General features: G+C 39.6%; 1 long non-coding RNA gene across 1 annotated transcript in view; it reads left to right on the top strand.

Annotated features, from left to right (window-relative positions):
• The window catches only part of LOC116442832, a 32,067-nt gene extending 10,675 nt beyond the window's left edge, over positions 1-21,392 (top strand). Inside the window, exons 4-5 of the long non-coding RNA XR_004239660.1 lie at positions 9,812-9,894; positions 20,759-21,392. This is a non-coding gene — a long non-coding RNA (uncharacterized LOC116442832). The remainder of the gene's footprint in view (positions 1-9,811; positions 9,895-20,758) is intronic.
• Positions 21,393-27,599: the final 6,207 nt, after the last annotated feature.

Genomic DNA, 27,599 nt, shown 5'->3' with positions numbered 1-27,599 from the left:
AAATAATATACAACATGTTTGAATACTCAAAAATATTTTGCCCTTATACACACCTAAATGTAGTGCTAACTCAGAACTCAGTCCTGGTTAAATATCTTTTAATTCCCATAGGTGTGTGCAATTTCCAGCTTATATTTGTTCATACAGGGATTTCTATAGACAGGTGCTGAATCTTAGGAACAACTTCACATTTTCTAAATATGCTTACAGCTGTTTGAGATTTTGGATATGATTCATGGAGACAGGCAACTCCTAGGATCCCACAGAAAAAATATTGCTTGCATTACTCTGGGTTAAAATTACACCCTATAATATGGTCATAAATATTAGTCAATCCACTCACTGTAAATATTAGGTAACATACTGGTTTTGACATGCACATTCATATTTCTTGATCCACCTTGTAGATATGTCCAAGTGTGGACATGAAATGAAATTGAAATTATTAGCAGGGAATCATTTTCTTCTCCTAAACACTAAAACATAACCCACATGTTATTAGATATATTGTCTGAAATATTAGCTCATTACTGAAAAAACCTGCTGGACCATATCTGTTCAAATCTGAAAACAAGGACGTTTTCCTGGGGCTTGCTGATGATTTCCCAGCAGCTGAGTGCACCTTTCAATGGACGCTTTCTCTTTATTTTACTTAAAAGCCATTGAATCATTCTTCAGATTGCTGTGACCACATCAGTGTAGGTTTAAAAAAGGTGGTCTGAGCGAGGAATTGCATTTGCATCCAGGTCTTTAACAAATAAATACTCCAGCTGTTTGCTGCTGCTACAGATCAGAACTGTCAAGATGTATCTTAATACTGAGGCATTTTATTTATGACAAAATTTGGCCAGTAGCAATATTTTACCCAAGTCTCTTTCAACTGATAAAATGATGAAAGTTGAAACTGTAAGAGCTATGGTCCTTCCCAAAAAATGGATTTCCTGGTTGCACAAGGAGTGGATGAAGAAGTCTGATTCGAGGTCCGTTGAGGTCTGCCCCTGGAGCAGTGCTGATGGCCTGTGGTGGGGCACCCCTCAGAGGGCAGCCCCTCTGTGCAGGGTGTGCATTCCTCTGCGAGGTGTGCGGGCCTGCCTGGGGTCACCTGAGCCAAATCTGCACCTACAGAAGGTGAATGAAGTGGAGATTGTGCCCTCACAGCTGCTCGTGGTGCAGGGCACTGCCAGGGGCTGAGCCACCATCCCCAGCACTCTGGGGTCCCTTCACATCTTCAGTGAAGTGCAAGCCACGTTCCCAAAGGACTACAGCCCAATTCATCAGGAATGGGCCATCAGGAAGTCTTTGTATTTATTTCAGTTGGGCAACAACTGTTTTTTTACAACTATTTCAGAATATAGCTTCCTTATTAGGCCATCCAAAAAATTAACAGATAAAGAATGTGGAAAACCAAACAGAAGGCTGCAAACTATTTGTGATTTCATGAAATATATGATTTGCCTGCTGATAAATGTTACAGACAGTAACATGCCTGTTTTAATACCATTAGAACTGCAAATATGCTACCTTTATAAATGTCCTTTAGAAGTGTTTTGCTGCTAAATTCTACTGAGCCTTCATAAACATCACTTGTAAACAGATAAAAAAGGAAAGTGTTTGGGTTTGTTAACTAAAATCATGTTAGCATTCTGTATGCTTCCTTAAAATTAATTAATCAACAGACAGCTGAAAAGCTAAGAGCAAAGATAAAAAATTGGGAGTGATTAACAGAAAGGAAATGAAAGGCAGTTTTAGGCATCTCTGCTACAGACAGTCATAAAATACTACTTGTACTACAACAGTTGCTTAAATATTTGGTAGAATAGAGCAATTTATGCATAAGAGAGTATAAGTATAGCTGCAGTCAGGAAACTGTAAAACTAGAAAAAAATTAATTTAAATTGAAACCAGAAGTATGGAGACATCCTATTTTCCTTTTTTCTAGTGGAGGATTGTTTTTTCATATATGCATATCAGCAGGGAACCTTGGCCTCTCCATGGGTGTAGGGGTCTGCACCTTCTTGTCATTTTTAGGCCAGTTGCAAAGAAAGTGAACTGGCCCTGCTGCCCACGCTGCTTTGGATGCAGCCCAGGACACATTTGGCTCTCTGGGCTGTGGGTGCACATGGCTGAGTCATGTCCAGCCTCTCATCCACCAGCATCCCCAAGTCCTTCTGGGCAGGGCTGCTCTCCATCTGTTCATCTCCCTGCCTGTGTTGATAACAGAGCTTATCCCAACCCAGGTGCAGCACCTTGCACTTGGTCTTGTTGCACCTCATGAGATTCCCATAGACCCATTTCTCAAGCTTGTCCAGGTCCCTCTGGATGGCATCTCCTGTTCTTCAGGTGTGTCAACATCACCACTCAGCTTGGTGTCACCACAATCTTCCTGAGGGTGCACTCAATCCTTTTGTCTATGACATTAATGAAGATATTAAGTAACACTGGTCCCAGGATGGACCCCTGAGGGACACCACTTGTCACTGATGCTCATGTCTCTGAGCCACTGATCATTACCCTCTGGATGCAACCATCCATCTACTTTCTTATCCATCTAAGAGGCCACTCATAGAATCCATTACTCTCCAATTTAGAGGGAGGGATGATGGGGGAGGAAAATGTCAAAGACTTTACAGAAGTCCCAATAAACGACACCCTCATCCTCTCCCTTGTCCACTGATGGGGTCACTCAATCACAGAATACCACTGGGTTGGTCAGACAGGACTTGCCCTTGATGAATCTGTGCTGGCTGTCTTGAATCATTTTCTGGAAGCTGAGTAGAGTTCAAATGAATATTGCCTCTCTAAGACCAACATTTTTCCTTATTTCGGGAATGTGAAGCATTTATAGTAGTTAATGTAGTGAAACAGTTCTTGCTGTGATGAGTTCCAAATGAATATAGTGATCAGAGGTTCAAATTCTTCCTTGTCAAGAAAGGAGTTAAGATAATAGTACTCTCCAAACACAAGAGGCTAAGTTTGGGCCTCAAAAGGAAACAGAACTTGCATTCCTGTGAGAAAAACAAACAAACAAACTTATTAAAAATACTTTTGTCACAGCAAAAGTGCTTCTTGCAAGTAAGGCCAAGGGCATCTTTGAGCCTATAGGAGGAAGAGAATGCCAGCAGCAGTGACAGCCACTCTACAAGCCCCCTAATGCATCACTTCTGAAGAGTCAACTTAGTTTCCTTCCCATGTATTTCAGATTTCACATCTAATTTCATAACACTTTTTCTTTTCAGAAAAGCAACATAGTATTTTTTTAAAAACTATCTGAACTGAGGACAAAATGGCAGCCTTAATTATGAATGTTCTGCCTGGTTTTTTGGTTTAAAATACTTCCTGATGAAGTTTAAAGACATTTTGTGCCTCAATAACATGAGTACAATTTTCATTGTTTTGAATGACTTAGATGTCAGAGGATGGTCTGAGCATCTGTAATTTGAAGACCATATGTGAAAACATTCTCTAAGGAGTAATATCATATCTTTAGGCAAGAAGGTCATTTAAAATGAAACTTTCAGCTAATTCTTGCATACTAGTAGTAGTCAGATCTCAAGACAGTAAGTAGACATGAAGGCAGAAAGTCCAGTAAAAACAGCAGAATAGGCACAAGTTCTTTGTAAACCCAGTATTATCCAAAGCCAAAGGAAAAATATACTGCTCTCACTACTCATGCAGCATTTCAACTCTTAAAAAAGAAAAATAGTACTTTGGTTTAGATGCTGCACTATCATCAAACAGCTGGGTTTGCAAGGTTTTTTATACTGAAGATAAAGAGGGAAGTATCTGCTGCTCTTTTTAGGAACTCCCTCTTTTCTGCTGTTTGCCTAAGTACAGTTACTGAACAGCAAGTTCTCCAAAGGAATGAGGTTTTGGATGGAAAACCATTGAAAAATAAAGTCATGGTTAATATATCAAGTGAAAAGACAAAAAAACCTCAAATTTGTTGCAAAGGCAAAACATTATGAGGAATTCCTATTCAATTGGTCTCGAGCTAGTGAAATTTATTCTTCTCAAGCCTGAATTTGAACTCATTATGTTACAAACCTTGTTCTAAGAAGGGACAATTGTGGTAGAAGGAATCAAATCACTGACACAGAAACAGGTTGTTGACCCTCCAAACAAACCAGGAACCTGTTACTGTGACTTGAAGAGGAGGAGGAAGAAGAGTAGGGTAAGATGAAGTAGCTGCCATGTGGCAGAGTGTCACCCTCCAGGAGTGTGAAGAAATTATGAGAGGTGTTTGTGGAGAGTGGGTCCTCTAAAGGCACCAGAAGCCCTCTGCTGCATTATATCCATGAGACTCACAGAGCCATACTCAAAAATTGTATTAAATATGTATAGTTGTTAGATGCTAACAGACAAGACTTACCAGCTGACTTCACAAGGCTTCTGGATGCTACATGGTTAAGTGAGAACTCGTATCATATTAAGAAAAAACAGCCATATATAAAAAAAAAAAGCATAAATAATTCCCTCTAAAAATGCTGTCTACCTTCACATGTACCAGTATGGCAATGGTCACAAGACGTGTGCTTGAAGAACATTTGCCATGTATAGAATGTTGCTTTTCAGTGCCAGAGATCTTTAGTCCGTCTTTAAAATCCCATTAAAATTTTTCCAAACAATGGTGCAGAAAAGTGCAGAAATGGTGTAGGAAAAACAAGGGAGAGAAAATGAGGCAAGGATTCCTAAACAGAGACACAAGCACAAATTATTTTACTTCTTGAATTTTTAATTAAATTAAAACTTTTTATACTAGCAAAAACCATTTTCCTGTCCTGTCAGCTATAAGCGCCATTCTTGTTGATTGGATTGTAGGAGGAGGGTATTAGTTTGCCAGACAATATTCAGTCTTCTTGCATTTACTAACTTGTTTGATTACTTTCTTAACATGTTCTACCAAAACCAGGTCTCTAAAATAACTCGTTTTAGCTTCAAATATTACTTTAAAATGCAAATGTATGGAAAAAATTTCCAGTCTACTTTTACCACCTTTTGATCAGAAGAGGAATTTTGAAATATATTTCCAAGTATCAAAAAATGAACTTTTATATAAGGATTAAGTGAAGAAAATATGAGGAAGTTTTCTTCTTTTTTTTTTTTTTTTTGGCTCTTCAAAGCATTTTGCCACTCATAAGGATAGTGGTCACACATATCTGAACATTTTTGGCAAAGCTGCCTGCTACAAGCTGCATAATTTCTGCAATGCTCTTCCATCCTAAACTGATTATTCCAATTTGTGTTATTTCTGAGTGCATTGTTACCATGGTGTCTTTTTTTCCACTTGTGTTGCTGTGTGACTGCATAGACACAAGTAACAGGCACACTGCTTACACTGTTGAATCACATTTAAATAATCACATTTTAAAGTGTACTGCAAACTATCTTTGCAAGCAGTACAGTAGAGGAAAAAATGCCAAGCCAAAAGCCTTCTCAAGTCTTTCAGAACAAGATGCAGAAGAAAATTTTTTGTAAAAAAAAAAGCTGACATAGGAATTCTAACAAGTAGCTCTGCCAAAGAGTTCCTCTTATAAAACTGAAATACTTAAACTGCTTAGTTAAAAGAGGAGAAATTATCAGACATACAGAATTCTAATTATTCTATTGTTGTAGCTTATAGCATGCATCTTAAACAGTAGAAAATTGAGATGTGTTCCTGAGACAGGGTTCCCAAACTCAGCCTAGCATGATGACCAGCAGAGTAGTAATGTGGCTCCCACCAGTTCCTGGGGGCAGGCAGTGAGGACACTAACCTAGATGTGGAGCAGATACTGGTTTCTATTTAGCATCCAGAATGTACACTTTTAACACAGAGAAGCAGAAGGGGGACCCCATCTCCCTGAGAAGGTGTATGATCTTCTCAGTGGTACTTGTATTCACTGAGCTCTCATAGCTTCCCCAAGCCACTAAAAATAGTTTACTGAGAAACTAGAGTAGCTCCAAATCAGTTTTTCTGGTTGGGAAAAGCTGTAAGTAACACCCCAGAAATCAGGAAGTCTTGAACCCAGGCTGGGTTTCCCAAAAACACTGGAAGGCCTTTTCCTAAATCATAGTTGAGTTTTGGCATGACCTAAACTTTGAGAAATCATTTTAGGAATTTTAGATTTTTTTATCTACAGTCATATAGGGTGCTGCCAATGACAGGGAAACCAGTGTGAATGTCCCCTATATTTCCTTCTCTGCACTTCCAAGATCACTGTTATATTCAGAAGATTAAAATCATTAGCTTTTCTCTCAAATGCTATTTGTGGTAGTTTCAGGGAGATATTTGACAACTTAACACTAAGACCACAAGCCCTACAACTGAGGAGACAGGAGCACAGGAGAGGAATTAATGACCAAAGGCAGTACACAAGAAGAGGGATGTTCCCATGCTGGTTTTGCAGCTGTAGCCACCATCTCATGAAGTTATTGACTCGTTTCCTTAGTAAACTTTGCCCTTAATGCTGTCTATTCCTGTTCAAATTTCTCAGAGCACAGACGCCGCCATGCCCCATGACATATTTTGGTACGGAGCAAGTCTCTTCTCTGCTCTCTACATGCTGTCACTGTTAATTAAAAGAATAAGATAACCTTTTCTTCCCACAGCCAAAGCAAGAATGTGTCCTACAGCTGCTGATATTCCAGTTTAATCAAAAAAGCATACACACCACCAGTTTAGTCCATGTTCTTTCCATTAGTGCACAAACCATCTGTCACTCAAACACCGAAGTTTGCTCTCAAAAATCTCTGGAATTCCCATCTGCCATGTCCACAAGTATGAAAGCTAAATTTCTCAGTCACAGCTGCAGGATAATTTTCAGCAGTTTTATCATAAATTCGTAGATGTTAGAAACAATTCATGCCCTGAAAATGGAAATTATTTTAAGTAAGATTTGTGAGATTTGAGAGATAATACAGCTAAAGGTAATTCTATTAATTGCATAACCTTTGGGTTTAACATGATGGAAGTAGAAGAATTTAGTCATAAGTGCCTCATAGGGACAATAAGGTCACAGTTTGCCTTTTTGCCCCTTCTCTCTAATTCAATTCCTAGTTCTAATCTCAATATTAATGTATTAAATCAATGTGATAGCATCACTGATTCTTGGGGTGTTCCTGCACAGGGCCAGGAGTTGGACCTGATGATCCTGATGGGTCCATTCCAACTCAGCATATTCTGTGACTCTGTGATTCTCCCAAATATACCAGGCACCATAATTGTATGCTATTACAGCAGTGGAGCACTGTACTGCTTTTCTCATGGAACTTGGCAACAGAGGTGCTGTGTGACACACGTGTCAGCCAGTGAGCCCTATAAATCCCAATAGCATTGTCTGGACCTTTTGGTGAATACAACCCTCTCTTGAAAACTGAGAAGATCACTAGACTGTTCTGTAGGAGTGAAGTCATCACCAAACCCGGGTTTCCATGGTTAAAAAAAATATTTACAGTTCATTTGCCTATATTCAAATATACTACTTCTTCCCAACCACTAAGAGATTCTGAACTGATTTATAATTTTTTCTACTAACTCCCAAAAACTGCAACAATAGATCTATTAAGAGAAGGGAAATGGTGGAAAGTGAACTTCCACATTAAGAAATACACTTCAAAAATGATATTTTCCATTATTTCCTCACATCTAACTGTGCTAGCTATCAATAAGACACCCAAGGGGATTCTGGAACTGAAAAAATTAAAAAGATTGATTTCTTGTTTATTGGTTCGTGGTTTATTTATGTGTTAACAATGGAGAATGAATACACATTAACATCAGAAGGCAGCCCTGGAAGTATCACAGCTGCAGATTGCTGCTAAAAGCATCTACTCTAAACAGAAAAGATAGGCTCCTGAATGGGTTTAAAAACAAAAACATTACCCCTGGAGTGGCAGCAGACCTTAGACCAGTGATAGTGGCAGAGAGAGAAGTGATACCTGGGAGGAAAACACTAAGTAAAAGCAAAGATAAGAAGAAAGGGGACATTGAAAAGAAGAGGGGATAATGAAACAGTGTTAGAGGAGAGGCAGCTGTTTCTTAGGTGGAGGCAAGTTAATGGTAGTTACAGGTCCAAATCTCCCCTAGGTAGGAACATCTCCAATCCTCACAGGACCCTCCTTGGGCTGCATCTGGAGCTGCCCTTGTTGCTGAAGTTTCTGGCTAGATCTTGCCTCTGAATTTCACCCTGGAGGATGGGTAGGAAAGGAAGAAGATGACCTGAATTTTAGGTTTCCCAAAAGTCTCTTTTGCATGGTTCTAGGGTCAGAAAGATACTTGGGAATTCAAGAGTTAACAGTTGGGCCCTGTCATATCCCTTCTCCTCCAGGACAGCTGCCCATGCCATCTGGTAGAAATGTGGTTTCTACCTCACACAAAGTCTCTCTCTCACCACACAGTTACTACAAGACCTGTTTATTCCACTGCTGTAGCATATTCCCTCCTTTGCAGTTTTCTGTTCCCACCCATCATTTATTCATAACAGATGACATTGTTGCTGGAAAAATGTATTGTGAAGGTGTTTTCAGCTTTTGTAAAAACTCTAAAATATGTGCAGAAAGTCCATTATTAGCCTAGGTTTGTATAAAGTCTTCCCTCCCTCTTTTATTGTTTCCTTTTGGTATCCTTCCATGTAGCAAAGTCTACATACACATAACCCAAATATTTAGGACCCAAAGCTCTCAAATGCAATCCATGCCTGTTCATTTTCTTTACAGAGAATAAGGCTGTGATTAGACATGAAATAACTGTAGATAATAAATCTGGTCCCAAGGACTGAGTAATCTTATTACAAGTGGGAAATGACGGTTTATTCATCAACATGTGGAGTGCCTTAAAAGTGCTGTAATAGCCAAGCTAATGTAGAGAGGCAGGGAAAGTCTGCTTGAAGAAAAGAAGGAACCTCTGGTGATGTTTTACATATGTAGAGACTTATGCTGGAAAAAAGAATAATGTACCTTAAGTCCACTCTGGAAAATAGGCTAATTATGAAAATATTTGGGATGTGAGGCCTGCATAAATGCTTCCCATTAATACATCAGGTTTGTTTTAATGTTCTTAAAAGAGGCAAGAAGATACGTTGTATGTGGTGGAAAGGAGATATAAATTCACTTGGAAGTGCATTTTCTTTCTGCTTGGAAAACCTCATGGTGGGGTGTCAGTCTGGTGTCATGTGAAACGCAAGATTTACTTCCAAAAGGGTTTTCTTTTGAGCTAGTTGTGGTATGCTAGTACAATTCAGTTTGGGACAAAAGGAAATCTGTGCAATTTTCCAGAGAAAGAATCAATTTTTCTCCAAAGCTCTTTTCTTTTTTGCATGCTTCAATACAATGCCTATAATGACAGCTGTTTCCACTGGGATGGGGGCTGCAATATCAGTCGAAAAGAACTTGTAACTGTTGACACTCAGCATGATTTTAAGAACCTTGATTGCCAAACTAGAATGCTTAATTATCACATTTTTTCTTTTTTCATCTGTGAAGTGTGTGTGCAATTTTTTAATTCACACAATGAAATCTGAACAAAAACTAGACCTTAAGCTGTCCTTTGTGGGGTTTTGTTGGTTTTTAAAATGACTGGCTGTGGAGGAGTGTTTGCTTTAGGGGTCAGAGGTGGTATTCATTCATCAACAGTGCAGGAATTGAAATGAAAATTTTATTGGAAAATAAAGCACCATGAACATTTCTCTCAGAGCTAAATTAAATGTCGGCTTTATACCTGTCAGCCTACATTTTTCATTCAGTAATCACAAAGATGTTCTGAAAGCTGCTAGTATTTGAGCTAGTTTCTAAGCCTTGAACATTTGAACTGTTCTTCGTTCTGGCAAAATGGAAGAAACCATTGAGCTCCTTCCCAGAAAAAGATGACTGGCACCCTCAAAGCCAGAGCTCCAGATGTCTGCAATGCCTCAGCAGAGGGTGAGTAACACTGGGAAAATTGTCTCCACAAACTGATGAGAGTACAGAATTGGGTGTTTTTTGGGTTGAAATTGGCTGATTTGTCAGAATGAGATAGAAATTAAAAATACAAGCTCTACAGTTTGCAAAAATCAGTCTAATTTTATGAACTTTCAAGGTAAGTATGAAACCTTCGTTCCTCTGTAGCAAGGAGCAAAATTCTGAATTACTTCTAGTACAGAAAGTTATCACCCTAATATTTGATAAAAATACATATTAAAAAATAAAAATAATGTAGCAGTGGTAAGGCAAATACCAAAGAAAAATAATCACCAGAAAAATGATTTAATAGTTTCAGCAAATTGGCATCAAACCAAGAATTGACCAAGACAGTGTTTTAATAGCTTTCCATTAAGCAAAGAATACGGGACATTTAAAACCAGGGAAGGAGACAAGACAATGTCACCACCGTGACAGTTCTGAAGCTTGTCAGTAAGTTTCAGATGAAGCAGAAAAAAGCAACTCGAGGGACCTTCTAACTTTCATCTCATGTTGTAGACTAGATGATTGAGCTAATACTGCCCTGAGGCTGCTTACAGCACCCTGATGAATGCAGCAGTAGTTCAGAAATTTAGAAGGTGTTTTGTTTAGTGGTTTGTTAGCAGCATGCTGAACCAGTACAGAATACAGAAGGATATGCTGGCAATCACAAGCATGAATCTCTTGTTTATGAAATAGAAAAAGATGCTATAAATAAATGTCTGAGAAGCCCTGGTACTTACTGCTTAAATGCTTGAGCTGGTCTAGGCAATAAATAAATAAATATTGTTACTCTTTTCCAAGCTGGTGGGTAGAATGCTCTCGCAATGTTTCCAGTACTTTATGCCTATGGCTTGGTCATAGACCACAAGCAAAACTTTTCCATGAGCAGTTTGGAATTTCCACTTCCGCACAAAATTGGGAAATGCAGTCATCATTAGCACAGGAGGAAAAAAAGGAGTTTCAAGAAACTTCTGTCAAACTCCTGCACCACAAAATTGTTTGTCTTTGAGTTATTTTGTTTTCACACGGTGTGTGTCTCCTGTAGCACTCCTTAACTTGTAACTGCAACTACAAGAGCACAGCACCATCCATAATGTGACAAACCCGAGGACTTCAATCCAGATAGGATCTAGAGCATTCATGAAAAGAAAATGTCTGGGGCTGTTGCACAGAGGTCCCACAGGACCTCAGAAAGTGAAGTAATGGTGGAATGATCAAAGTGGAGTCTGCGTGGGGAGCGGAGGGCAGCATGTGAGAAAGATGGGACAGCTACAGTGACAGAGCAGGAACAGGGAAGGTCTTGTTTCATCTGGCATCAGAGCTACCCATGGGAGCTTTGGTCAGGCTTCTTGGACAGCCAGGGCAGGGAGAGAGAGGTTTTTCTCCTTCTGCCTGCTTCTCCCCATTTGATTTGCTATACCCAGTTCCCATGGTGCATGGATGAAACAGAGGAAGCAATAGCCTGTGTGGGCACCACAGGACTGCAAGGCAACTGCTCCCTGCTCTTGGCACACCTACAGCAAGCTTCACCTACACCACGTACCATGGGCAGCTGAGCTACTGTGCTGCTGGCACTCCCTCTGATGACCATCCTGACTGCTCTGAGCATCATGGCCTCCATGGCTTCCTCCCTTTCTCTTCTTAGTGTCAGGTGGAATGACATCTTCCAGCACTGGCAGGTTTTGGGGGCTGTCCCTGTAATACTTTCTTGAGACAACGTCTTAGAAGCAGGTGGTTGGAAGGTACCTCAAGAGGGCAGATGTTCAGCTCATCCTTGTGTTTGGGGGCAGCTTCAAGCATACCTACACCATACAGACATCTGAGCATTTGGATGAACATATCTTAGTGTTTAAAGGGATTCTGAAATTTCTCTAAGTAATCATACAAATTCTCAATTAATGACTGATCTAAATCTGTCTTGATGCAAAATAAGCCAGTTTGTGCACATCCTATTCCCTGTGATGCAGGAACATAATCAGTCACTGTTTTCTGTGTGGCTGTCTTGGCATACTTGTTATCATTTGCTTTTTCAACTTCTTATTTCCAGACTAAACAAACCCAGTTTTCTCGTATTTTCCACATAAGTCTCATTTTCTGACTGTCTGTTTAATAGAAGACCACAGACCAGCTTATGGGCTTAATTTTGAAATCCAGGACTGAGCTTCTATTATCTATATGCTAGAAATAACAAGGTAATATCAAACACTGCAAGACAAGTGACAGAAATTTCAGAAAGGAGTTTCATATCTTGCTAGCATCTAAAAAGCTCTTATGTGCAAAGGGATTTAGTGCTCTGAATAGTTTCAAGCAGGTAAGTGGTGAATATACCAGGAAACTTTGGAACCAGCATGTTTACTATTGTGAAAAACAATCTCTCTTCCCAGAATCCTTTCTCTCTCTCTAGAGCTCTCCAGACAATTTCAATTGCATGAAGTACAGGAAACTTATGTCTGAAAGCAGCAAACTGAAAAGATACATGATCTCATAAGTTCCTACTCAATCTGTCCCAGTGTTTCACATATTACAGCAAATCTCTTGCTCGGCATTTACAAGAGATACTTCACACTTTGTGGCACAATTGCACTTGTTGCTTTACCTTGGGTGGTGCTTGTCATTGATGCTGCAACTACTGTCAACAGTTAACTGTACTGATATTGTAGAGCATTTTCTGTTTCATAGCTCCAATCAGGATGTGTAATTTTACCCATTTGAGATCACCTTTCACCCATTTTTTGATCTTGCTCTTGCCTAGAAACCATGAGCACCAAACAGCAAGTGTGCCCATGTTGGCAAGAGTGGGCAGGAGCCTTCTCAGGGACCTGTCAGCATAGCTCTGCAGCAACTCCTTGCAGAGGCAGGGCTGATCCAGCCAGCCCTGCTGGGTGAGTCGTGAAAATGGCAGCTCGCAGTGAAACTCTTCCAATCCACAGCCCAGCATGCGGTGTCTCCAGAAGCTTGCCATGGACAGGCTGTTTCTCAGAGTTTGCCAGAGAGCTTCCCCCAGCATGAGTGGAGCCTCTCACTGAATAGGGACACTGAGAGGAGCCAAGTGGGGAGCCACAGTCCCCTCCCTCCTCTGTGGGTTGCTCCACTGACAGCTCCACCAGTGCCACAATGACAGCAAGATGAGACGACGTTTGCCCGTCAGCCCCAGATCAGCACAGTGGAGAGGGATAAAAGGATCCTCTGAGTGTGACAGAAAGGCATTTTCTAAACCCACCACAGACTGGGAACAGCAGGTTAGTGAGGAGGTGCTACTGCCATCTTTTACTGACATATGATCACGCTAAATCCTGGAGGGAAATGCCAAGGATAACATACTAGATGTCTTAAGAGACTTGCAAGGGAAAGAGATGTCTGATCCAGAAAACGTCATGAACCTTCTTAACAGAGTTTCCACCTTGTGCTGCATTAAAAAGCAAGTATGGAGCTCCATGTACTGTTGGGCCAAGCACTGTTCCTACTCCAGAGTGCTTAGTGAGCTGAAGGAGAAATCCCTGCTCTCACTGGATGAAAATCACGTGTTTCTCCCAGGTTTTAAGCACCTTCCACCACAGTTAATTCTGTGTTCCTTCAGAGGTCAGGGCGCTAATCTAATCTTTCTAAGGCAGCATGGTTGCTACTGGGAGACCTAATTACCTCTACTCCTTCCAGTTTACATTTTACTGTGATGAGGGGTTAGGAAAACAGGGAAATGCCTACATTTTGTACTTTCTAACAAGGTTTTTGAGGTAAATCACAAACATGTAGGTAGTAGTATAGTATAGCAAATTAAGAGGCTTGGAAGAGAAGAGTAATTTGGGGCTGCCACACTTCTTTTCAGCCCTGATGTACAGGTGTCTGTGCTAAGTGATGTACTCAAGATGTGTTGGATCTACTTACTATGCACATTTTACAATATTAGCTTTGGCAGAGTGCATCTGATGATTTGAGGACAATGACAATGAGCATAATTGCTCACCTAGGAAGCAGATACAAAGTCAGTCCAGAGCTTTTCAGACCCATGGGGTTGCACCATGTAGTTGCTTAGAAACATACCTGAGATTTTGGATGTATGGCAGCCTGGATGGAGTTTCTGAATGAGAGCAACCACATCTCATCTGCAGGCACAATCAAACGGCTGTTTATCTGATAGCAAATCTGTACAACCCATACAAATACTTCCAGAAAATTTCATGTTTGATTAAAAATTGATATTGAAGAGAAAATACAAATAGATGGTCTCTCTCCTTCTTCATCTTTCCTTCCCTCCAAACAAGTTACCTGCAATTTGCCTATTTTTTTTCAGTTGTTTCCTCCATCTCCCCCTTACCTTCCTTTGTTCCATCTCTTCTTGTGCTATTAACTCTGCTGAAACCAGCTAGCATGTAACAGGAGGTTGTTCTTTTCAGCATCCTCTGTTGTAGAAGATGCTAGAAATAAGAGACATTTTAAGGTTTTCCTGGATTGTGGAACTGTCATTCAAGCAGGTCATGTCTAGGACATCACTAAAATGAAATCCTGCAGTTTTTTCAGACAGTTTTCTTTTTTGGCTTGGTTTATCTAATCCATGCACCTCCAAGGACTTTCTCTTCTCAGAATATGTCATCTAGGCCACCAGCATTCTTCCAGTTGTCCATGCCTTACACTTAAATGACCTCTTTTTCTGAAGATTAAATCCATATGATCTTTCTTTCTTTGTTTCTTACCTTGTTTTTCTCCAGTTTCTGACAAAACTGGAGACAGGAGGAGGGCACTGTTGACCCTTGACCAGTTTCTGTAACTCAGAACACATCTGGGAAGGAAGAGCAGAGTGATCTCTGGTCCCAGCCACATCTGACATTCCCCTACCTCCCTCGCCTGTTTCCTTCCTCCTTCTGCTGCCCTGAACTCCCAGACCCCTCCTTTACCCTTTAGCTGCTCCCTGACTTTTAATTCTTTTTGTTATTCTCCGTCTATGCGCAGTTCCTCCTTCTTTCCCAAAATTGCTGCTGGATATTCACCCAACACTTCCCATCCAGCACATACGTCTTGCACTTTCTTTTCACAACCAGCTTCTAGTTAGCTGGAAGACTCTGATTACATTTCTTCAATGCACATATATCCCCTTCAGCAGAGCTGCATTTTAGTGAAACGCCTGCAGACATTTCTCAAATTTCAGTCAAGAGCAAGGTTCAGATTTATATTGCTTGGGTGTGACATGGAATCAGCAACCAAAGTATGTTCCCTTGAGCAATTAAGTTCATATAACCCCTGGCTCATTGGCAGATATTTGCTGGGATATTCTGCCTGCCTGCCAGTGCTCGCTTTAATTCATCTAGTGCCTTACAGCTAAGCATAACTCTCAGCAAAGACTAATCTCTTTCCGTTTTTTCTTCTTTTGTTTATTCTTGCCTTTTTTTTTTTTTAATTTAACAAAAAATGGCTTTCCTGGTCTTGTTTTTCATGGAAACAGCAGCTTTGCAGTGAGCATCTGAGAGTTCCTGGGGTAGGAGTGAAGCCAGGCTTTGCTCTGTGGGCAGTTACATAGCGATTCGCATGTAGACACAGCAACAGGTTTCAAGGTATTTTATCCAGAAAGTTGTATCTTAAGAAACTTTTGCTTATTGAACCAGGTCTAGACCACAAAACCAATCTTGCATCATGAGAAATTCTAGACAAGACCAGAAAGAGTTTATGGTCTTACATGAAAAAACCCAACTTGCAGACGTAAGGAGTTCTCCACCTTAGTTACAACAAAACTGGCAATGTACTATAATAAAACACTTGAGGGCTCTGGCAATCACAAAGCAGAAACATAAATGCAGTCCTGCTTTTCTAACATAAGCACTATAAAAACAGTTCTACTGTAATGGGTAAAAGAGCTGTTAGATGAGAGCATCTTTGATTAAGAAATCTTAGACCACATCAGACTACCCTATTGTCTCTTAACAACTACTTTCGGAAAAAATTACAACATGGACTGGTCATGCCAAGTAGGACACTTTAAGATGACCAGCCACTATCACTGCCTTCCCTTTGTGATCTGGGACTGGGAAGATCAGCTTCAAGAGAGTCCTCGCTCTTTCTTCTTAATGACTCACAGATGACTTTGCTGGCATTTCCTGCAGTTCCTCCCAGAAGAAGTTTATGAAGTGTTTAGGGTTCAATTATTGCTGAATCAGTGCATCTTCATTCAACAGGAAAAGAGAAATGCACTTCCATTATCATCTTGCACTGAGGTTAATTAAAAACAGCACTTCAGCTGGTTGCAGCCTGTTTGCCAGTTGTATTTTGTCACATTTTGCAGTGATATCTGAAAGCAGTGGTTCTGCTCGTGTGTTTCTACACATGTATATATATTCTGGGGCCTCATTCCCTCATGTCCTATAATTCACCCAAACATTGGTATCAAGGACAATGTATCCAGCCATCTTTCCACAGCAGATGTGATCTCATTTCTAAAAGAGGTCAGGAAAACCTTGCTGCAAAAGAGCAGGTCCTGATATTCTTATTTCACAGTTGTGGCACCTCAACTACTTTCAGAAAGCCACCTCCAGTATTGTCCTCAAATGGGACTGTCTGGTTTGGAATATTCTTGAATACTTCCTGTTAAATGGTAATCCAGAAATAAAATCAAAAAACCAAAATTTTCACCACATATATTTTTCAGGGCTACACTCTGAGGTTTTTTCAGAAATATCAAGCTGCCACAGTGCTGTGGTAGTTTTTTCAGAGGTCCTACATAAGAACCAAAACCCCTGCTTGTACAGTCCCCCCACTGCCTTCTATCTGGTTTTCTTGATTGTTCTTGGACATTTGAAAATGCCTGCTGAAACTTTAATTACAACTGCAGTAAATGTTAAAGACTTCTGCAGTTAAATTGCTCACATAGCACTGATTTTGTTTTGGTTTTTTTTAATATGAAAACAATCTATATTCCACAGCCAATTATATCTGCCTTAAATAAAGTTCAGAGCAGAGAAAGACCTTGATCACTGATGGTATTTAACTCCCTTTAAGCAGCCAAATCACAGAAGTACAGAGGTAGATAAAGAAAGGCTACTGGTAATCCACAAAAATGTTGAAAACGAATGCTCGGTCAGCCCATCAGTCTAGTATCTGTCCATAGTTCATGTCATAGAGTTAAAGGCTGCAGCTTGCTGTTTCTCCAGAGTGCTGGTTTTACACAGGAGACAGTGGTGAAGGTTACTCAAAATGCAGACCCTCCCTTCAAAGACAATCCTACTGATTTTTATCCTGAGAGGGGTTGGTCAGCCCCGGTTTGACAGTGGGGAAAATCTTCTACCATCCAAGCTCATATGATGGAAGGTATGAAGAGCATTAAGGGAGTGGCTTCAAGAATGAAACTGCAAGAGATCAAAAGAACACCGTTTGTATTTGTCTTTAGTTGAGACTTGACTTGGATACCGCTTACAGAACTGCTTTGATCTAGAATCTTTTATTACTGCAGAGAACAAATGCAAGGAAGAAAATATTCATTTTAATTACTTTTCTCTGTTCCTCTCCCCTGCCCCAGGAAAGTGAACAATCCTGATTGTGATGTAGTTCTGGAAGTGAAGCTGTGTACTGTATTTCCAAGTTCCTTTTTTAAACTATATTTCTAGCAACCAGCCACAAAAGTTATAGATTGTTAAAAAAACCCTGGGTTTGGGCTCATGCTAAAATGAAAGACTGATTCTCTAGAAATCCCTGAGGCAAAGCAAACTGTGCCAAGCATAATTTTACATCCTTGCTGATTGTCCTCTTTGTCCAGTGCAGTCATTCATTTGCTCTATCACATGCTCCAAATTGTAAGAACAGTATAAATAACATTTATCAGAACACTTCTGGCCTGTGACTGCCAATGACTATGTGGGTTTCTCTGGAAGTTTCCATACTTTTTTTCTTCTCTGCTCCAAAAGACATTGCCTGCTTCTATTTTCGAAAGGAACTGAAGTGTTATTCCTGTAATTGCAGAGATGATTACTGTGTCATTAATACTTTATCTTTCTTCTTATGCACAAAGATATCTGGAACATATATGTATATATTTTTTTTTTGTTAAGGATGGCTTTAACTGGCCAGCAAATCTAAGTAGGAGCCACCTGATTTTCCAGGGATTTGAGCAACACAAACTTGTATTTGAGGCTTTGAATGGGATAGGGCTGAGGCAGATCCTCTACTCCACCCACTTTATAAGTATGATTTATTAGCAAATTTTTTCCAGTAAAGCTTCCACTGCAGATCAGAAGGTATCCTTTTTAGTTTTAGAAATTCCAAAAAATATACCCTTTAGCCTCAGTGAGACAGAAGACAGAGTAAGAGATGCAAGATGCTTCCATCAGGGCCACAACGTCATTATACTTTAAATTACTTAAAAGGGAAAAAAAAAGCAGCTCTTAGAATAAAGCCATACAGGCTTTCTTCTAGTACTAGGAATGAGCTGGATAAAAAATCCAGAGAGGAACTTGATTTCTTTTACATTTGGAAGCCCCAGTGGTTCTACAAAACCTTGACCTCTTACAATCTTCTGTCCAAGTTTTCTTATTTACTCCTCTCTGTCCTTTCTGTGATAGCTGTCACCCTTCAATAAAGTGCGATCTTTTCCGGATTAAAACTATTGGCCTGAAGACTCCCATAAAGTGGGTCTTTTGAGTGATGATCCGTGGTGTCATGTAATCTCATATTCAGATACAAACAAAGTAGCAAATAAGCAAAGGAACAAGAACATTTTATGTTTTTAAGGTGTAACAGAGGAATAAATAACATGTAGTTTCACTATGTCTACTTTAGTGTTTGGATCAGCTGCTGCCAGAGTAGGAGCACAACATTCAGGGCAGCTCTATCCCAGAGCAGGTAACAAGATAACAGGGCACATGGGCCAACAACCATACAGGAACTTCCATTTTTAAAACCATGACTGAGAGGGAGGAGTCTTCACAAACACTTGGTTCTAATTCACTCCATTTTGGTTCAGACACTGGCCAACTGTACTACTCAATTTTCTTCTTATTCTGGTTCTGACAGCCACAGACTCCCTCAGTAAATGCCAAACAGGAACTGTGATGTAACTAATAAAGTCTGAGTCTTCATTCTTTCCGTGCTGTTTATGTAGTGGACTTTTGAATAAATTCAATTTAAAATAAAGCTCCATGGATTGATCTTGGCAGTTAATCACAGGATGTGAGCAAGAAGGGAGCTTCTACTTCACATTTCTTTAGTTGCTGAATCCTATTTCCTAACAACTGTTCTTCTACTACTGCCAAAGTCCTGAAGCAGATCTCTCTGAAGAAAATATCTCTACATGGATTTGGGGGGAAATGGGCTTCTTTTCCTCACTATGATATTGAGGTTATATCACTGTACATAAGAGAAAGACTGAAGTCACTCCAGAGTTATAAGGGGCCCTGCAAAACAATTTACAATGATATTAACCCATGGAATTCTTTCTGGCAGCTGTTTCTATGGAGAACTCTCAACAAAGAGAAAGGAAACATGAAGAATTTGGGGCAAGTTTTACTCAGTCATATTTGAGTTTAGACTTGCAGATTTTTCTGCTTTTCCAAATAGAGTTTGATGGCATCACTAATGTGTAGCATAACAGGAGACAGAGACCAGCTGTGCTTTGAGAGTTAATCCCATAAACTGCTTCCAGAGAAGGTCACATTCAGAACCCTGAGGGCTTCCAATCTGTTCAGACTTGAAAGGTATGTCAAGGAGGAATTGACTTTAAATCATCCAATTTTAGCATGCAGTTGGGCCCCAGCACTGTGAATCCCCCAAGCACACAGCAAAACACCAGAGGTCTCGAATTTTGCCTCTCCAGGAGGATATATGTAATAACCAGAGATACACAACACTTAGTGATTTATTTGACACAGTACCTCCTATGACCTTTAAGATAAAAAGGTGCATTTCCTCTCACAACAGTTGTACTGCTTGCAGTACAGTACTGTGTACAGCATGTAGGGCTCTGATTTAACTCCCATGCTCTGTGAGTGTTTTAAGGCAAAATGTCTCTAAAACTGCTGGACAAGAGTTCACATCGTTTCCACACACTTATTAAAATAAAGAGGGGAGGGAAGGGAAGGGAAGGGAAGGGAAGGGAAATTGAAAGTTCATTAGAATATTATAACTGTATAGTAAAAAGCAGCTGTCAATACAAGATCTAGGATCATTTTACTCAATAAAGGCATATGTAGAAATCCAAGGAAGTGTCATACAGCCCCTCTTTTTACTTGCTTTTAGATTGCCTAGAATTTTAGCAATCGTCACTTAGTAACCAAGGTAAAATATCCAGAAAATTCAGTTAAGTTCATTCTTTCTAAGGTTGTGATGTGCTGCTTATTAACAGATAGTCCATCTCATTTAAACCAGAGGGAAACTATTAGTAAAAAGATACTTCTCTATTAATCAAAATGAGACACCATTTCACGAGGACTGATAAAAATATGACTTCCATCACAGACAGCGAAATATGACTGGGGAACTGTCCCAGAAAAACTCCACTGTTCTGAATGAGATATAATTCATTCTTTTATTCATTCCTTTTTAACACCTGAGTTGCCCCAAAACAGAACAAGAAACTTCATGTGGGGTGTTTGAAAATCTTGTCTTATGCATAATTGCTTTTCACAAAGACCGACAGACCTTGTTCACAAGTTACACAATTACAAGTTACAGTGCTAAGGGGAAAGGACTTTCATTTCATCTAACTTCCTTTATCTGTGAGTGAAGCATCCAAAGTAGTCAGATATCTATGCAACCTTTCTAGTGCATGGAGAGGGTTAGGCTGTTATAGGAAGTGATTCACCCTGTTAATCATACAGACCTATATTAAGATGATTCAATGACCATGTTGCTATGCAACTTCTTTCCACAGGCCACAGAAGAAGCCTAGATGGATAGCTGAGATTGGATATTTAAGATCCATAAACCAAATCCCTAAGGTACTGGAAACCCTTTAAAATCTGTCCTTTGCACCATCTTGCCATCCCACCCAGCATGGCAGTGTTAAGCTCTGAGGAACAGTCACTATTTTAACATCAATACCTTGCACCCAGGTCCCACACCGCCCCCCCGCCCCCATTCACATAGTGTTTCTTCCACTTGCTGTACCCACTCAGTGGCAAGAACTAGGCCTTCACCAATTTATAAAAGGAAGGCAGTAATTATACATCTCACGTGTCCAGGATTTCCATCCTTTACATATATATAGCCAGGGTATACAGTGTAGTTAGGGTAAGGACGGTATCTGAACAAGTATTTTTACTTAGGGTGAGGCTAAGTAGCGTGAGGCTACTGCTTCAGAAACATTTTTCTGTGAAGTTATTTTATACTTGTCTGTCTTCAGAAAGTGAAAGTCCACGGCTTGTTTCTTCTTAAAATTTTCCAGAATATGAGTATTTATATTTAATGATTATTTATATATATATATATATAATGAATATTTAAACCTGTGCTTTATGGTATTCTCCTTAACGAAGATACATTCATCTGTCAAACACTCTTCCAGAATCCTGAAATCAGCTTTGGTATTGGATTTTTCTTTATCTTAAGACATTTAAAAAATATCCTAAAACATCCTAAACTTTATAGGTATTGCAGCCTTTGATTGTTATCTTTAATGGCAACACACTGAGATTTTGACTTTTCCTCGGTTTCCGTGAAAATGACATGTTGAAAATGTGGACACTTCAGTTGGCCAACTTAGTTTTTGTATTTTGAAATTTGCAAGCTCAGAAATACAACTGAATGGAATTGCATTTCTTGAGGTTTTATAATGGTCCTAAGACATCATAAATTTTCTCCTTATGCTAAAGATCAGTAGGAGAAATCACTACATCCCTTCTGTAGAGCTGAGGCTTTTACCCCTCATTTGACAAGCTCAAGTTCAAGGATCACTTGAGACTAGCCCTGGGACTAGCACACAGCTCTTGCACTGCAATGTGTGCTCTAACCACCAGGCAACTGGGTGTGTGTGGGAGCTCTCTCTGTTTTCCTCTTTCACACTTAATCAGCAATTCTATCCTGAACATAAAAAGGCTGTCTTAATAAATTTTGTTTAAATAGCGGATTCCTGTGGAAAGACTCAGTGACAGCAAACAGATATTTTCTGACCAGGAAAAATATCTTGCTTGTAAAAAGAGGTTTTCTGACAGCTATATTAGGGCAAGGAAGGTTAATTCCACTTTTCAAATTAGCTGGGTGTGCTATTAGGATTTATCCTTTGATATATCAGCTCATACTCTAATGGATCCCCTCATACCTTCTTTGCAAAATTCCATTTGGGATCCCTAAAAGTAGGATTTGAAATGATCATTGCAGTCTTCAAAAATTGCCAGCTTTCATGGCGTTAATCTAAACTTGTAACACTTGATGGTTTCTGGGAAGCTTCAGTTCTGCAAGTTTCATATGCAAGTTCTCTTGAGGCATGATCTAAGAATTGTATCCTATTTCTTAAGGTAAGGTTTGTACATGCCGAAGAAAAAAATCAACACAAATTATCACTAAGGATAACTACGAAAACAAAAACCCCAGAAGGTAGCATGGACTTTACACCTACATTTTTCTTTTTTTTTTCTCCTTGTTGCAGTCTGTTATGTTTTTTGACCACAAATATTGGCAATTCCAGGGGCTAGGGGGAGGGGAGGGGAGGGGGGTTTAGCACACTTTTAACAAAGGCCTTTGGGTACATTTTGTTAATAATAGAGACCACAGAGCATTTCACAATATTTATGAAATCTAGACAAGGAAGTTTGAAAGTTTGAGGAAGATGTCCTACAGTCCTCTGCACTATTTTTCTTCTCCAGTGAGAACTTTCTTCACCTTTTGACTTCTTCTGTCGTAACTCATTGTGTATTTAATCCTATCTGTGTCTAATCCAATAGTGGATGGGATGCCAAGGGTAAGAAGGAGCAGCTATACATTTGTACTTGTCTATATCTCACCAGACTCAGAGATGCCTGAGACTTTATTAACAACTATCCCAACCCAGCTGCTAACAGCATGCCTGAGACACTAGAGAGTTTCTGCTTAAGGTTACATGAAAGTACTTCTTCAGGATAATTCTGTATCTATTCTTGTCACGGAAATTCCAAAAACACTGCTGTCATAGAACCACACTGACTGTGCCCATATAGTGCTTGTTTGAGTTTCCTGTGAGACCAAATTCCTAAATCTCAAACCCAGCAAATTGGTTTTTTCCTCCTGTGAACATCTTTCTTGTTCATTATATGTCAACTATTTTCTTTTCCTGGACACTTGTCTGACTTTGTGATAAACACAGAACAGCATTTAAGTTATTAAGGAATTAAATAATCTCATTGTCTTGGTGTTAGAAACTTCACAATGAGTCTGAGAAGGTTGCACGGGGCAGATGAAAGAGAGTTTGGTGGAACAGCATACATTGTAATTTGCTATTGCTTTACACAGTGCCATAAAATACTCATTATAAAGTATTTTATAATACTTTGGGGTTGGGACTAGCACACGTGATATCTAACCACAATATACAGAGCTGCTCTAGAAATTAAAGATATATTGTGCAGTTAGAGAGTTCATAGTTTTATAATACACTGCTTAGATTCTCGGGATCAAAAGGTAGAGAAAAGCGCAAGGATAAAATAAGAAGATTACTAACTTTAAATAACAGGTAAAATAAGGGCAAACAACACTTCTTTTTCACTGCATTAAGCAGTCGAGTGTTTGTCCAGATGCTTTGTATTGATGTTCCTTATTGACTCTTGTCAAACTGTTATCAAAGCACTTTCCTGCTGTGACTATTTTTTTTCCTTTTCCCCAGGCTAAAATAGGGATATGTGATATCTGAGCTGGACCAAGATCAGATTGGCAAGATTGGCTGCCAGGCACTAAAAGAAGCAGCAGTGAGACAGCTGGGAGAAAGGTGCTATCCCTTTTAGTTTTGAAAATATGTGTTCAGACCTAATTGTTCTTGTCACCAGAAATTCTTGTGTGAGCCTCCTAGACAGCTCCCAAAGGCCAGGATGGTCAAACTCCATGAAGAAATGGAAGCAAGTTACAGAAGAGGGGAGTAGTATTGCCTGTGAATGGGTCTTGGACCATGCTGTTCACCTTCAACAAGTTTTCAATGTGGAAGGAGGGAAAAAATTAAAAATAAATTTGTTCTTTTACTTAGTAAAATTTACATATAATAACTTTTTACGGGTTTTCAACATTGCTTTATTAAAGCTTCTTTCCTATCCATTTTCTCTCACCTTGTGTCAGGAGTCCCTGCAAACTGCTTTACATAGTCCATAGGAAGACACAAGGGAAAAAAGTAGTTGTGGGCATGGGGTCTCCTTTCATCAGTTTTGAGGCTTTCCCCACTGCCAAGATCCTGACTGTCTTATTTCATTAGTGAAAAGTATCACACTAGGGACAGAATTCTGACAGTGAAATTAATTGGAAGGAGAAAATTATAGCCCTGTACAAAGAAAAGAAAAAAAAATTGAAAGGAGAGAAAAAAAACCAACCAGGCTTCTTCCACCATGCCTAGAGTATCCGATGGAAAAAAGAGCACAGGCTGTCTCAGCAAGGCTAAGGGGTCCAAGTGTGCTGAGCTGGGCTGGCGTTTGCTGAACAGGGAACAAGTTCTTAGCATGTTTATAGAGAAGTTTATAACATGGCACTTTGCGGAAAAAGCACCATGTAAACGAATAACACAAAACAGAGAAGGAGAAGGATGAGACAGGAAATGCGCTCCGGCAGTCTCACAAAAGGCAATAGTCCAGCATCCACCAGAGGACCCTCTGCAAAGTGCTACTATGAGCACTCACAGGTTTGGGGAGACACCCTACACCTCAGCCATGACCCTACCCACACACTCGACCCCACAGCCTGTGTGTAATGCAGCTGGGATACCCTGCAAACTGCCTTGGAAGAAGCACTGGGCTGCTCTGTGCATGGGCTGGGAGGTGATGGCACAGCAGCATGCACAGCTCGGCTCCATGGCTCTGGACAATGCAGCCAGCAGCCACCTCCCAGCCAGAGCTGCTCCCTGAAATCCCCTTTGCTGAACAGACAGAACCGAGAAACTCAGTAACCCCACCACTTCTGAACTTGTCAGCACAGTTTATATAACCATGAGCCATCAGCTCTTTCACTTCAAATACTGCCTCAATTTACGTGGCATAGCAGCAATCTGGCTTTGATGGAGAAAAATGTGAAGGAATGTGTTCCCTGGGGAGTAATGCACTACACAGACAATGTGAGTAAGAAGGAGGCTATGCTGCTAAATGATACACATTTCCATCCAGAACATTTTCATTAGTCTTGGATCAAAATTAAAGTTTCCACTCTCATTTGATGAAGGTTAATCCAGATTTCCATGAGATATGTCCAGATACAGATGTAATCTCTTTAATGAAATGCTCTGCCCATTCATTTCTTCAGCTTCTCTTTTTTTCTCCTGCATTGAAGATACTACAGACATATGGAAAAGAATGAAAAAGAAAAAACATGAGGACTCAGAAAAACTTCAGACTAAGAGATAAAATTCCTAGGACTTTCAGTAACAAATTCAATACAGGACTGGCTAATGTTTAGACATTAAAAGGGAAATGAAAATTATAATTAAAAATTATATGACTGTATTACAACATTACTTTAAATTCCTATTTTTCAATCTTTTTTCAATCTTCTAATGAAGAACTACATTTTTTCTCTTAAAATATTATCCTTTAGGACTTAAAATGTAAATAAATTATTTACTACAATCCAATTTCCTAGTGTAGAAGCCGATATTACGCAGCTTGTATTGTTACTGTCTGTAACTCAGGAAATCCACTGCTGAGACCTTTTAAAATTTCTAATTGTATATCACTCTTTTTTTTTTTTTTTCTGAATTTGCTAATCGTTTTCCATCATTCTTCTTTTGCACCTCATTGATCTCACACTCATTCCCTTAAAACAGTATGTCTCAGACAGCAACTCAACTGAGTTATCCCTGGTAAAAACAGATGTTTAAAAGCCACCTATCACTTGCATAAATTTGTCTCCCTCCTTAAATGCTTATTAAGATTCCTGAGGCTCCAATACAGCTGACTATTCTTTCTCAGACTTCCTGATTCAGAGACTGAAATATTTAAGTTCAGTGTCTTCAATAACTTTCTTAAACCCTCTTTATTTTCATCAGACATCCTATGTCTCATGACATACATTCCATTTCGCTGACTTCATCTGATGGGATTTCCAATTTCTGGAATATTATTCTTTGCCTCATGACATTTTCAATGTTTTCATTAGCTGTTCTGGATTTAGTGTTCTTCTTTTGTGAGATAATATTTAACATGACAGCAGCATTTACTTCTCCCCAATCAAACAGAGCTCAGGAATAAACCAGCAGGATCACTCCAGAATTTAGCACCTCTGCTGGTAAGCGTAGAACAGCATAAGAGAAAGAAAGAAAATATTTCAAGGGAAGTCTGGCTAACTCTAAAAAAATATAGATTCTTGACCTTTGACAAGTCACCAGTTTGCATGCTATTTGCACAAAATACCACAAGCAATCTGAAAAAACACAATTAGTGACTTTCAAATTTATTGCCTCAAATCCAGAAAATAAGTAGAGAACGATACTCATCAGGTGTATTATAGTTCCTACAATATTGGATTGGTGCTTATGCTTAGGTTTTGCTACCCTCAAGATCATGTTATATTTGTTGTTATTAAAGGCATAACTGAGACTTCAGTTGACCTAAGCGTGGGGGTGGTCAGACAACCCAACCATTGAGTGTCTGTGACTGACTTTTTCCCCCTGGAATCGATGGTATCTTTGCCATTAACTGCAAGAGACAGAGAATCAGATCCTGATGACAGAGAAAGGTATTTTACTTGCTTGAAACTGAAATTCCAGGTACAGATGAGAATAACACTGGTGTCTACAGTGGTTTCTTGTCATATACAAACTGGGTCTGGAGAGTAAGAAGGGAAGATCATGTGGGCTCTATTCCTTACCAAACTCTCATGTCTTCTTCTGCAGTTAAACAGAAGGGCTTCTTGATACTGCTAAAAGGACACTTTGCTCTTTCCAGCTTATTTCTTTTCCTCATATTCTCCAGTTTCTCCCCACTCCTGTATTGTTAGCTTCCAAAGGAAGGAATATAAGACAGCTAATGAACTAGTGGTATTCTTCTGCATCACAAATATCCCAAAATCCCAACTGGTCTCCATTTCTTCTCCACATATTTTACACCTCATTCTGTATTTTCTGCCACTACAGAAAATATTCCAAGGCAGCACTGGCTTTAGAGACCGAATCTGTTGAAATAGGCCATGGTTTGTTCTATGAGCCTACAGTCAACCGGCATCTATGAGCTAAATCTATGAGCTTTGTGTCAGTATGAAACAGAACACAAGATGGCTCTAACACTTTAAATCCAATGTTTGATTATTGCACTGAAGAGGAATAGTCTTATTCCAAATGTTTATTAAGGTGTATTCCAGTAAATTCCCTGCCTTCATAGTCGTCTTTTTTCTACAGTGTTCCATTTTGAAGATGGGTGATCAAAAGTTTTCATCCAGAATTTTCACCTTATATGCATATAATGTCTAGATGGATTAGTTCTTTAAAACAAAAAAATAGAGAAAAGCTGGGAGGACTCTTTACTCCCTGTACTCAGAGGGAACACAAAATGGCCCCAGCATTCTTGCATTGCAGATAAAAATGTGGACAAAATGTGCTTATTGTGAAACTTTCCATT

The sequence above is a fragment of the Corvus moneduloides genome, chromosome 4 (assembly GCF_009650955.1).
Source record: "Corvus moneduloides isolate bCorMon1 chromosome 4, bCorMon1.pri, whole genome shotgun sequence".
In the NCBI taxonomy this organism is placed as follows: Eukaryota; Metazoa; Chordata; class Aves; order Passeriformes; family Corvidae; genus Corvus; species Corvus moneduloides.
Note: the sequence above shows the minus strand (reverse complement) of the source record. Positions and strands in the feature narration are given on the sequence as shown.